Here is a 13,779-nt window from a genome sequence, read left to right as displayed (position 1 = left end):
CACCAGGCTCATAAATATGCCCAGTCCCAGCGCTGGAAGCGCCGGGCTCATAATGCTTGGGTGGACTTACCTGCAGCAGACCATGCTGCTTACTTGCCTGCCAGTTGAGCCTCTGATCCTCTTCTGTTTGGAACTACTTTTCCTGTTGGGTGGGGCAGGAGCCACTCCCTAGATTCAGAACACTGGAACTCTTCTGGAAAGCATGAACTCTTTTCTTACCTAGGCGTGGCTGTGGAAGGAGACACCTAAGCACTACAGGAGGCTATTTAAACCACACCCGATGGATGAATCTTGCTTTGCGTTATTCTGCATCCTCAGCAGCAGAACGCTCATCGTGTCTTCTGCATCTGATCCTGGGCCTAAGGAAAAAGGCTTACCATCCTGAATCCAGTCTTCAGCAACACCTATAAAGACAAGAAAGAACAGGTTAGGATTGCGGTCTTCAGTGACAGCTCTTCACTTACCTGGGCCATCGGCTGTCACCAACGCCTCGCGCTGCATTCTGAAAGACAAAGGCTTACCTACTCTTCGCACGCTCCGGAGGCCTTCGGCGCTGCATCCCGCATCTGAAAGACAAAACAAGGTGCGTTTAAAGACATTGGGGAACTTTAATACTCACGTGCCATTACTCCTTTCCACATCTAACCCAGTGGGTATTCCGGCACCCTGCAGCCGCCCCGAACTTGTACCTGCAAAATAAAAAGACAGAGCGCATCGTGAAGCAGGCAACAAGCGCTTACTTACGTGCTTCCAGGCGCTTCTATTCATCACAAGGGCTCCATCTTCAACTCACTTCAGCCCGCCATCGCCTGAACCCTGCAAAACAAGAGACATCATTACTAAAGACTTTAAAGACATTAGAATTACTCGAAACTTACCGTTCGTGCAGTAAACGACGGACAGCAGTCCTCTGAAGTCAAGAGGCCTGCTCCCCTTATCCAGTGAAGAAACTGGTTACAGCACCCTGCCTCGAGGCAGATGGAGAGCACGGCGTTCACTTACCTAAGGTGAGAGCGTTAACCTTTGGGGTTCTACAGGAGAAGAGAAAAGGAAGAAGAGAGACATTCAATAACCCAGTTCATTAATCCCACATTTTCTATCTGCAGACATCTTACCCTTCGAGCCAGACATACATTGCACAGAGGTCCAGCCCAAAGAGCCAGCCGTGTGTTACACATCACCTTTGAAGATACGGTATACGCCCAGTCAAGACCGGCGCCTCTACGGGAATCAGGTGAGCGTTACAGACACTGTGGACATTGATTTATTACTAGTACATTTAGAGCAGTACTGAGTTTGGGTGTAAAGGATTAGATACAAAGGTTAACAAATAATTAACTGGTAAGTACTTTTTAAACCCTCCAATACCAAGTAAATTAACCCTTTCCTGAGGAAAGGCAAAAGCACAAAGTCAGAGGTAGAAGAGTCTCTCAGGGAGCCAGGACAGTCCATGTTAGTTGAACACAGTCTAGGGAAGCTGATGGTCTTCTTGCAGGTAAGTAAAAGTCTTGCACAATGTTTTTTTAGAAAGGTTTGTAAGAATAAGATTCACTTGAAGGGCCACAAGCTGGGAGGCTTGTGAGGGACAAAGCTATAGCAACTCTGCAATGGCAACCAAGACAAGTTTGAACTGAGAACAAGTAAAGCTACACAACAAGAGGCAAGTCCTCTTAGGTTTACAGTACCTTTGGTTAGAAGAAAGGGTCCCAGCTGGCTTCTGTTCCTATGCGTCTATGCAGATCCTGTTCCTGGGCCTCAGTCGTGGGGACAAGAGGGAGGACTTCTGGGGACTCCTGCAACACAATGGGATGGTCGGCAGCAGCAAAGGTCAAACTTCAATTCAGCTGCACTTTACGGTTTGAGCTCCTCACGTCTCAGCAAACAGCACCACCACGGTCGCCCGGATACCACTCTAGACTTTCCTCGCATCTGGGGTCCATCACTCTGTTGAGGTGGCTCAGGCTTGGTCAGTCCTGCTTCAGGGAAGTCCGGAGGATCTTCCTGGTGCTCGGGTCCGACTTAAAAGCGATGCACTCGTTCTGGTTTTCCTCTGCCTGGCATTTTGGTTGCAGCAGCAATGGAAGTAAAGCCAGCTCTGACGAGTTCACTATGGGGTTGATTGGTCCCACCAACCCAAGGGGAGAAGTCGTCCTTGCAGAGCTTCTCTAGTCGAGGCAAATTCAGAGCATCAGCACAGCAGCAGGGCTTCACAGGGCAAACCAACGGTCCAGGAGTTGCAGCAAGCGACTCTTCCAAGTTCTTCTTCGGATTCCTTCATCCAGTGGTCGACTGCCTTCCAAGCCAAACAGCCTCACCTTTTATGCAGGTTTCTCCCATTCATTCCATACTGGCTGTCCATCACAGAGTATGGTGGCTGTCCTCCAAGGACAGCCCTCCAGCCAATCACCTTTGGGTGCATTCCTGTAATCAAGGAGAATAAGCACAGGTAGTTTCAGGCATCTCCATCACATCCTGCCCCTGCCAGACACGCTGGAGCCAGGCACTGGCTTCACACATGAATCCCACCACATACAAAACTAACAAAGGGACCAAACCTGCTTTGGCACACAGAGTAAATCTCAAGAAAGACCTTTCCAGCAAGAAATGACTAAAAACGACCAGGGCCATTTTGACAAAATGGGCACCCATTGGTGCCTTAATGCAGCTGTGAGTGCCTCCTGCGTTAAAACACACAATGGTAGCAAAAAGTAAACCACTGCCACCAGCCATTCATTGCAGAAAGGGTAACAAAAAACGTTACATGAGAAACTAGACAAAAGGGATACTAAGTAACCCCTCCAGCACCCTATTGTAAGATAGTGTGTGCTGGGTCTAGAAATTTACAAATATAAGTCAAGTCAATTTCACTTCAATGCTTTTGAAAAAAGTAGTTTCACCAAGAGGAGGTATTTAAACCTTTGGGAAATCCAAGAGACTCCCCTGTGTCACTGCACTGAAGGTGCTTTGTGTCACAATGTAAAGATGATGCCTATGGATCTTGTCAGACTCCAAAGTCAAAAGAGTACAAATCACAGAAAAAATACAGGAAAGAGTGGGGGAAAAAGGTCTCACTCTCTCCAAGTTAGAAATCAAAAGTCCTAACGTCAAGCAAAAAGAGCAGGGGGCCTCTAAGGTAGAAGGGAATTAACACATTTCTGAGAATTCTCCCTATGCTGTGGGACATCAGTTGATGTCAGTTTGAACTCCCTGTTTTAGATAATTGAGAATAAAAAAGATCCCTCCCTCCCTCCCTCCCTCTCTCTCTCCCTCCCTCTCTCCCTCCCTCCCTCGTGCCTGTATACCTGAGGGTTCAGTGAGCTGATAAAATTCAAAAAATAAATATGGACAATGATCCACAGCAGAGGAAATGACCACCCCTCCCCCCTAAGGGAGATATAAACCTCAAATGGAAGAAAATCTTTGGATCCCAAAAATTCAAGCAGTCGGGTACTCCTTTTTCTAGAAAACTGAGTGAATGGGGAGGGAAATTACTGACCGTTGAAAGGTAAAAAATGTTTTCATTACAAACAAAAATTGATAGATGCAAATCACCATATGTGTGACATGTATGTGTTTGGGACTCCTTAAAGATGCTAGGATTGTGGCATGGGGGGGGGTGGTCTAAGCTAGTGTTAGGGAGTTTCACTTAAGTCCGCCTCTGGCAAGACTTTAGAAGATTCACACTTGGGACACAGGGATCCGCCTCTTCGTATACGGCTGAACCAGACACGTTTTTTTGGTAGCAATGGCTGAGCAGCCAGGTCCATTTTATGAGGGAGTAAGGGCTTTAGGAAGGCACAAAGAACTTAAGAGTATACACATAGGGCAAAGAAACACTACTACACTAAACATTATATAAAAATAATGGTTTATTTCATATATACACTCAGGTAGAAGTGATTCTTCAGAAAGGTAAGTACTATAACACAATGAGCAACTTAGAACGAATAAAATCTTTACAGCAAGTAAATCACTTTGGTAATACTTGAAGAATGGAAAAGGTAAGTAACACTTTTGTAATAACTTTCAGAAGTGCGTTTCAGGCAAGAAGGAATGAAACAAGACCAACATAAAGCAGGTAAATACTAGTGATAATTTCACAAAGGCTTTAGTTATCCTTACCTATCTAGTTATGAGAGTCTTGGGGTCAGATTGTAGGGTCAAACAAGCTGTAGAAAATCCAAGAGTTCCAGATGAAGTCTTCAGTAGCAAGCATGTATCACTCTTTGTTGGGGGAAAGGCTCAGGGGTCTCGGGGAAGGCTCCCTGAGGGGACACGGGCATTAAGCCTGAGCGTACGTGGATGGGCGAACTCCCAAACACATGATGCACGACTCCGGCAACACATGAGCAGCTGAACTATAGGCAAGTTTTACCTAGAGTCTCACAGTACCTTACAAGCGAAGGAGAATGCAGCACAATGTCCCCAGCAATGCAGCAGCAGACCTGGTCACATGATTGTTGGTCATGCAGACGAAAGATGGGACAATGGAATGGATCTCGCAGCAGCAGTTGAGTGAAGAGGCTCCAGGCAAAGGATTCTTCGTGGTCCTGTGATTTTGGTGCCCTTTGGAAAGCACCAGTGAACAACGGTTACTGCCAGATTTGTCTCACTTTCTCGGTCCAGCACTCTAATGTGGGCACTTCATGGAGTGGAATCTTGCCTCTGGAGGTCCAGAAGGAGTCTACCAAAGTTTCAGGAGGATATGACCTTCGGATGGTGATGCACTGCACAATGGTCACAGGTGCAAGGGTATTGGCAGTTTGCAACAGTGAAAAATCACATTTTGTCGTGGGATGGCTCAAAATGCAGGTTGTCTTGAGACCGATTTGTCCCACCAAGGGAGAGAGTGATCCTCTTCGGAGTTCTCCTGATGCTTAGAAGGGGTCGGTAGCAGCAATTACTCAGAAGGCATCTCCGGTCGTCTGGAAGTGGCTGTGGCTGTCTCTCCTCTTGCTCCTCACAGATTCTTCCGTTTCAGTGCTCAGCCTGTCTTCAGCCTCCAGATCCATGCCTCTTACGCAGGAACCCTGCTAATCAGCACCCATGCACCATTTAAACTGTTAGTGGTGGCCATCCTTTTAGAACAGCCACCATCCTAGTTGGAACTGGTTCCAGGCAGGCAGAGCAGAAGACAGTACAGCAGAGTTTGAGTCCTCCCCATTTTCTGTCCTCACAGACACACTGGTGCCTTGGCGGGCTACACAAAGGGATCCCCATCTACTAAAGTCAAGACAGGACCTCCACAACCTTTCATGGCAGAAGGACCAAGAAGAGGCAAGCCCTCTTTAAAAAATGTTTTTTTAAAAAGTACACCGTCACCATTTTGGGTTAATGGTGATCCTTCTGTGCACTACCGCGGCTGTGAGTACAGCCTGGGAGAAATAATTACACAAAGTAAGTGAGATAAAACCACTGCCACCAGCCATTCAGATTAGCTCGTCACTGTAACCAAAAGGTTACAGGAGCAGTAAGAAAGGGGATACAATGTTAACCCTCAGCACTTCCCATAAGGTGGGGTGTGCTGATCTCACAATAGAAAAGATAGGAAGAATGCTATATATCCCTCTGCCCTTGGGAACATGTGTTCCAACAAGGGAAATAACAGAAAATAAAAAGGGGAGCACAAGGGGCTTTCAGCAACATTGCCCAGAGTGCTGTGTAATGCAAAAGTCAATGACCGATGCCACAAAACCTGGAGGAAAACCTGACTCCAAGAAAAAGGTGTAAAAAGAAATACAAAAGATGCCAAAGATAGGGTACAAGCAAGAGTGAGTGTTTATAAGGGTTGCCACTCACTCAGGAGAACTGACCAAAAATCCAGCAGTCCAGCAGAAAGTGTTGTGGAACTGACATGTGAAGGCGATTTCACATAAAAATGGAACCTAACAACTAGGGGTGAAGGATGAAGGTGATTGAAGTGGGTGGGTGACTTGTGCTTCCATTGGAAAGGTGTCATAATGGTACAGCACTCAGGGGGAATTAAGGACTACTTTGCTTGGAAAAATAGAAGTAAGAAGATATTAACAGATATACCTTGAATGAAGCTCTGAGTATATACTGGTATGATTAAGGTGTAGGAAAGAAGCCTTTGGTGGTTTGGCTGTGGTTGGAGGACGATGGGAGTACTGAGTCAAAGGTCCTAGTAAGGGGAGTTTGGTGAGGGAAGAGCCACGTGGAGGTGGGAGCAAGTTGGGGCAAATTATGGGTTGTTTGGTTATTATCTGCATGTCTTTTTGTTGCCTTTCCTTGAGCCCTTAGTTTTCTACATCTGAAACAGGCAATGATTATTATAGATCAAAGTAATATCTGTGTCAACTAAATGGTGGTGGGGCCATGTTTGGGGTGAGCAGGTGGTGTCATTTGTGGCCTCAGCCACCAGATACTTGCCAACAAGCCTTGGCGTTGCAGTAATCTGGGTCCGCAGACCACACTTCCCAGAAGGCCCTGGGACCATAGGGAACCAAGCTGCACATCACTGAGGAGGCCCAACATTAAGCATGTCTGGAGTTGCTTGCGTTTCCATGCAGACGGGACCTGGCCTATCAGTTCGGGTAGGGCTGCTCCCATTGGTGGCAGTAGCCGACTGATGTGCATATGGCTGAACACCTTTTGCAATGGCGCAGACTGGCTAAAAAACAGTGGTGTGGCAGGTTGCCCAGCGCAATGCCAGTGGTTCAGATGAATTCAAAACCTTCCACCCATCACCTTTTTGGTTTCTGGAGAACATGAGGGCATGCATGCGCAGCCTCGCCACTGTGCACTTAAGCCACCATCAGAACGTGTCGGGTGAGGATTACTGTGGATCACAGCACGGGCAGACGCGGCTATGGCAGAGGAGCAGGTAAACTTTCCTGCATTTGCAGGAGCGGCACAGCAAGCAGAAGAGGACGCGGGCCATGCAGCGGTGACTGCCTACACCGGCACATTCTGCAACGTGGCATCCAACTTTGTCCGGGTAGCCTCACAGGGCTCCCGGACCCGAGATAAGTACTCAGCACAGTGATTTCATGTATAGATTTTACCCAAAAATGCACGTGTGCACATGATACAGATGACAACTTGAGTGGCTTGCTAGTTTTGAACATTTTCGGACTCAGACCTCTGTATCACAAAGTTATCCGGGGTGATGCGAATCATTGTGTTAAGCAAAATGCAGATACAATAGTTAGACTTGGAAGGAAACTCTGTGTGAAAGTTCATTCATACGTTAGTTTTGGGTTTCATTTCATGCTTTGCCAAAAGGCCATGCGTACGTAAATTCATGTGGAGAAAACCACAGCTGGCTGTTCATTACGCAATCATGTTCATGTGTGGTCTGCTTAAATCCATTGTCCTAAGTGTGGCATGAATGCACGTTTTATAAGTTGCTTCCTATTGCTGGGGGAAAGGAATGGCAATTTACGATTATAGGTTAGTCTTCCTAGCAGAGGCATTCTGTTACTGGTGTTAAGAGTGGTATGTGATGCACATTTATGGGCTATGTTACATGTACGGGAGGTAGGGTGTGAGGATAGCACAGAGTAACAGGTCAGGTTGCACGAGTATATGGAGCAAGGTATCAAGGTTTTCTCTACCCTAATCCTCTTTCTGGTTTTCATAATTTCCCCCCTTCCCATCCACAACCTCAACCTAATTTCCCCCAGACCTCCCACATTGGGTGCCTTGTGGTTACCTGTACTTCTAAAATCCAGGAACCCACCCACAGGGGGAAGGTCGATTCGATGAGGGTAGATACCCTTCCCCTTTTGGGACTTGACAATCGGGGGTGGACTATTTGCAACTTGAATCGTGACAAAGCTAAACGCTGAACTTCCTCTCAGGAGAACGGACTTGACATTTAGCCTTAAAATGGGCATGTTGAACGTGCAAGGTTTGAATTGCCCATTTATGAGATCACTGATCTGTTCGGGAGGTTAAAATTGGATACATTGTTTGCAGGAAACAGATCTGGTGATGGTGCTCTGAGCCATCTGTGAAATGGGGTGGGGCTATAGATAAAAGTGTACTTTGACACAGGAGATGGGGAAGAAGAAAAAAAAGCAGTGGCTATCTTGATGGGGGTCTATTAGACATCTGGTGGAAGAAAACATGTGCGATTGAGAAAGTCGATACATATTCTTAGGCAGCACAACCAGGGAGCCAAAGTTGCAATAGCGTCAGTACACTGCCCAAAGTACAGAAAAATGCCCTTTTGAGAAGATGTCGGCCAGTGCATGAAGCCATTTATGGAGGGGGTTCTCCTAGTAGGTGGTGACTTTTATAGGGTTAGATTGCAGACAACACTCAGATGTCAAATGATCACATTAGGGATGCCCTAAGATTTAGGGAATTTAACCAGGAAATGAGCTTGGTGGATTTGGGGGATGCCAGTACAGAACCCAACCCTCCATTTGCCCACCATTCAGCAGCATATGACGCCTATTCCTGTACTGATTTGGTTCTAATTTGCACATCCATCATAACATCTGTACAGGAAGTAAAGGAGAGCGCCATACGATGGTCAGACCACAACTTGGTCTTGGTGACAATGAGGGATTGGAGGAATAAGACCAACTGAGGGAGATGTAATAACCACCTACTAAAAAGATAAAAGGGGGGTTGAAACGGTTGACAAACATCAGGGAATACTTTGATATTAACGATAATGGTCATGTTCAGATATCAACCCTGTGGGATGGTTTTAAAGCTTCAATACGAGGGGGAATTGGTGTAAATGGGGCGAACAAAATACAGGAAAGAATGCAGAAGGAATCCAGTTTACGGGCTAGAATTGAACTACAGCCAGATTGTCCAGGTAAGAATAACATTAACCCCACAATATCAAAGGAACTTAAAATCTGTAAGGCAGAACTTAAGGCAATACTGATACAAGAAACAGAAGTTAAAATTCCAACAGCAAAAATATCCTGAAAATGGTGCATGTTAGGTAAGATTTTCACAGAACTGGTAAATCTTCCTTACCTGGGTCAACCCCAGAACCTTTTGCTTTATTAGTGGGATATTTTTCCACACCTCAGTAAGTGGGATCCTTTTCCCGAATCTTTAACTCTTTATGGGTGGCAATTCTTTTGACTCTCCATAGTGTCTTCTTAAAGTTATCCTCTTTAACAACTTATTGGCAATAAATGCCTGTTGCTGGGTTGCCCTAGGGGCTCCCCTTTTAACTTTCTTTTGCTAACCTTCAAAGAACTACAGTTCCCAAGGGTAGAAAGGATCTTTGGATGCTTTTTACATTTTATTCTGTGAAGCCAGTATACCCACACCTTATTTGGAGTGCTGGGGAGATACAATGTATCCCTTCTCACAATAAAACTAACAAATCTGTTAAAGGGACAAGCTTACCTTCAATGCTGGTGGCAGTGATACCCTGTATAAATTAGGTGCATCTTTATCGCGGGCTGTGCTCACAGCTGCCGTACAGGCACCCAAGGGTACTCATTTTACCAAAATGGCCCATATTCTTTTTCTCCATTTTAGTGTTTCTTGTCCTTTGTTACTTCCCCTGACATCCAGGGTGGGAAATTCCTTTGTGTGATTTTCATCTTCGGCAGGAATCCCCTGGACTCCCCCGCCCAGGGCCCAGTCTCTGAGGGCATGAAGCGAGGGAGGAGTCCAAAACTCAACAGCCCTTTGTCCTCCCCCTTGCCTAAATGGGGACGAATCCCAGTGGGGGGCTGGCTCTCCCGATTGGACAACCAGACCGCCCCTTCTTGTAAAATGCATGGTGAGAATGCAGAGGTTGTGCTGTAGTTCCTGATAAATCCTGTAAACCTGGAAGCTGAAAGAGTAGTCAACCACTGGAACCGAAACCAAAGTGGATGATGAAGAAAAACAGCTGAAAGGATTTCCAGCGACCGGAGAGCCTGCTGTGTAACCTGAGCCTGCTGTAAGCCCTTCCTTCCAATCGACCTGGGGACTCCGAAAATGACAACCCCAACCCAGAGCCTGGCGAGACCCACTAGACTCAAGGCAGCCTGCATTGTGAGCCATCCCACACGTTGCTGCGAGCTTACGTTGCTGCAATAACCAAATACCCTGGGACCTCGAGCCACTGTGCGGTGCATGGTCTTCCGAAATCTCGCTGAAACTTCATGGGCATCCTGGTAGATCTCCAGACACAAATCAAGTCCGAAAAGTCCCCTCAACAGAGTGTTGGACCTTTGTAACGACGATAATTCAACCATGATTTTCTGTCTTCTTCTGTGCTCCTTGAAAAGGCGCCAAATCCACAAAAGCACATTCAGCCGTGAGGGGAAACCTTGCCTAGAGCCTTCTTCATTGATCCCTGCTGCAGAGTCCCTTCCAGGACAAGGAATCCACTGACCAGGTTTTTTTGCAGCAGATCCTCAAGTAGGCCTGCTGCAAAATCTTCAATGCTGAGGTACTGTGTTGGCTTGGGTATGTACTTACCTTAAGTCGGTTAGGATTTCTGTGTAGCTGTTGGGTGTTTTCTGTGATGGGGAGGCCTCTCATCCAGTGTACCCAGTCCCACTGCTAGTATCCTGCTAGGGTGTCTTCTGTGAAGCCCCTGGACCCTCTTCTAACTCTAAAGTAAAGTACTCGCCTGTTTGCACAGTCTTCCTAAGGAACTCAGACTTTTGCTACTAAGGAACCTATACTGACACTGCCTGTTGGTCACTAGATCCTAGTGACCCCGTATTGCCACTGAGAACATTCATGTTCCAAGAATAAGGGAAAGACCTTTGGGATTGGGACTTGGGCCTAGAAAAGAAAACAAGTGTTTAAAAGTAACTTACTTGTAAAGAGTTGGTTGGTAACTGTAATTCTACGAGTGAACAGTTACAAAGGTTCTTCCTTACCTTGGATATGTAATGCACTATTCTTAAAAGTATGGGTAACATCTTTTTCTTCCTTAGAAACTGGTTTGCCAGTCTAAGAGAAAGTAGATGTGAAGGTATATTTCTCTCCTGTGATTAGGTTGTGCCTCATTCCCAAAAGTAAAGTATTGGTACCACCAGATTAGTCCTTTGAGGATAATTGTATGAGTGTCCCCCAACTGGGTCTTGCTTCCCCTAACTTGCTGTTAGCCTGTCCAGAATAAGTGTGTATTAGGTTGTTGCCTACCTAGAATAACTGAGTCATTCAGTAAAGTGTAACATTAGGGTTTACTTTCCCTGTGCTATCTAACCCAGAGTCTGTGGCTCTGAGATTGAAAAAGTAGATGGGTTTTACTTAGCATGTGTTAGCTGTGTGCCATCCAAAAATACATTACAAGAGTTTATTTCTGTGTTTCAATGATTTCAAAAGCACCTGTAATTGAATATTACATCCTTAGGTTTTACTCACCTATTTTAACTGTGCTATCACAAAAGTAGTTATAGGTTTTTACTGCACCTGGAATAAGTGTTCCACTAGTCACAAAAAGTATATTGTCCAGTTGACTGATTATGTGATTTGTACGGAGAGTCACTGTACAACTGGTAGGGTCTACTGCCCTTGCATTACTGAATGTAATTGTGAAAGTAATTATTGTTTTTTTACTCCCAAAGAATAGGTGTGACCTATACCGAATATGTATGAAAAGGATTCGACTTACCTAGAACTACTGTTGGGTATTTCAAATAAGGTTTATACTTGGGTCTATGTACCTTCAAGTATAGCAGTGTTTTCTTTTATAATTGTGATTTCATATAATGTATTAGTGCTCATTTACCACTCGATTTATCTGGGCCTACTTGTATTTAAATAAATCCTTTATTTTTACAATACATAGTGTTTCAATGTTTCTTTGGACCATTTGTATTACAATTTCATGTGTACTGATTCTACAGCCCTATCACTCTTAAAATAAGCCTGGCTGCTCCGTCTACGCTACCATGTACTCAGGTGGTACAGCCTTATATTAAGAGTGGAGTCTTGTACTGCCTCAGTTGAATGGTTTTAACGAAGTTGGTAACACTTCAGAAAAACTGTCCTAACAGAACCCTTTTCCACACCCACAAAATTGTTCACTCTTTATGGGTGGTCCCTTCCAAGGTCCTATTTTCAATCACTAGGACAAGGAATCCACAGACCAGGTTTTTGGCTGTAGATCCTGAAGTCCTTCTGCTGCAAAATCTTCTTTGCTGAGGTACTGTGCTGGCTTGGGTATGTACTTACCTCAAGTCTCTTGTAGTTCCTGTGTAGTTGTGGGGTGTTTTCTTTGATTGGGAAAGCTCTCGTCCAGTTCACCCAGTCCGACGACTGGAATCCTGCTAGGGTGTGTTCTGTGAAGTCCCTGCACCCTCAACTAACTCTAAAGTAAAATATTCACCTGTTTGAACATTCTTTCTGAGGAATTCTGACTTTTGCTACTTAAGAACCTATCCTAACACTGCCTGTTGGACACTAGACCCTAGTGACCCCCTCCTTCTGCCACTGAGAACACTCGAGCTCCAAGAATAAGGGAAAGGCTCAAGGGATTGGGCCTTTTGCCTAGAAAAGATAATTGTTTAAAAGTTACTTTTTGTAAAAGAGTTGGTAGGTAACTAACTCAGTGAAAAGTTACAAAATGTCAACTTGAATGGGTGTTGCACTATCATCAAAAGCAACATCTTTCTTTCCTTAGAAACTGTTTCGCCATTCAAACAGAAAGTAGATGTAAGGGTATATTACTCACCTGTGATTTGGTTGTACCGCTTCCCAAAAGTAATGCTGTTGGTTTCACTTTATTATTCCTGTTAGGATAATTGTACGAGTGTCCCCCAACTGGGACTTGCTTCCCCTGACTTGCTGTTAGCCTGTCCAGAATAAGTCTGTATTAGGCTTTACCTACCTAGAATACCCGAGTCATTCTTGGTGTAACATGGGGTTATGCCTTCCCTGGTCTGTTTTAGACCGACACAAAAAGTCTTAGGTTTATACCTGCCCCAAGTTGCTGATCGCTCCTTGAAAAAGTATATGGGTTTTACTTACCTTGAGTTAGCTGTGTGCCATCCAAAAATAAGTTACAAGAGTTACAGCTTATCTCAATCTGTGTTTCACGGATCTCAAAAGCACCTGTAATTGAATATTAAATCCTTACGTTTTACTCACTTAGTATAACTGTATTATCACAAAAGCAGTTATAGGTTTTTACTGTACCTAGAATAAGTTTTCCACTATTCTCAAAATGTATATTGTCCAGTTGACTGATTATGCGATTTGTTACTGAGCGTCACGGTACAACTGATAGGGTCTACTACCCTTGAATTACTGAATGTAATCTAAAAGTAACCATTGGTTTTATTTTTTCTCCCAAAAATAGGTGTGACCTATACTGAATGTGTATGAAAAGGTTTGACTGTTAGGTGTTCCAAATAAGGTGTATGCTTTGGTCTGTGAATCTTCAAGCAGTGTTTTTTTTTATAATTGTGATTACATATAATCTGATAGTGCCTACTTCCCCAAGATTTAGCTGGGCCGGCTTGTTTTTAAATAAACCATTTGTATTACAATTTCATTTGTACTGATTCTACAGCCCTCTCTCTATTCTAAAATAAGCCTGGCTGCTTCATCTACACAACCAACGAACTCGGGTGGTACAGCCTTATACTAACAGTGGAGTCTTGTACTACCTCCGTTGAATGGTTTTACTAAGCCCTTAGTTGGACTTCAGAAAAACTGTCCCAACAGTGCAACTGCTCACAAATATTTCGCTCAGAGACTAAGGGAGCAACGGAAGTCTAAAATGGTGTGCACCATTCAATACAGTTTCGAACAGATGAGGGATGACAAAAATATACTGGAGGAATTTAGGAAATGTCATGAGGTTTTGTAGAAGTTGGAAACAGGAGG

At 44.7% G+C, this 13,779-nt stretch overlaps 1 protein-coding gene across 2 annotated transcripts in view; it reads right to left on the bottom strand.

The window, feature by feature from the left end:
* PDCD6IP (programmed cell death 6 interacting protein) overlaps positions 1-13,779 on the bottom strand; it is a 1,152,781-nt gene that overhangs the window by 765,696 nt on the left and 373,306 nt on the right. The window lies entirely within an intron of this gene.

The sequence above is a fragment of the Ambystoma mexicanum genome, chromosome 5p, assembly GCF_040938575.1.
Source record: "Ambystoma mexicanum isolate Mex_15411 chromosome 5p, UKY_AmexF1_1, whole genome shotgun sequence".
Classification (NCBI taxonomy): Eukaryota; Metazoa; Chordata; class Amphibia; order Caudata; family Ambystomatidae; genus Ambystoma; species Ambystoma mexicanum.
The sequence above is the reverse complement of the archived record's forward strand: the minus strand, read 5'-3'. Positions and strand labels throughout refer to the sequence as shown.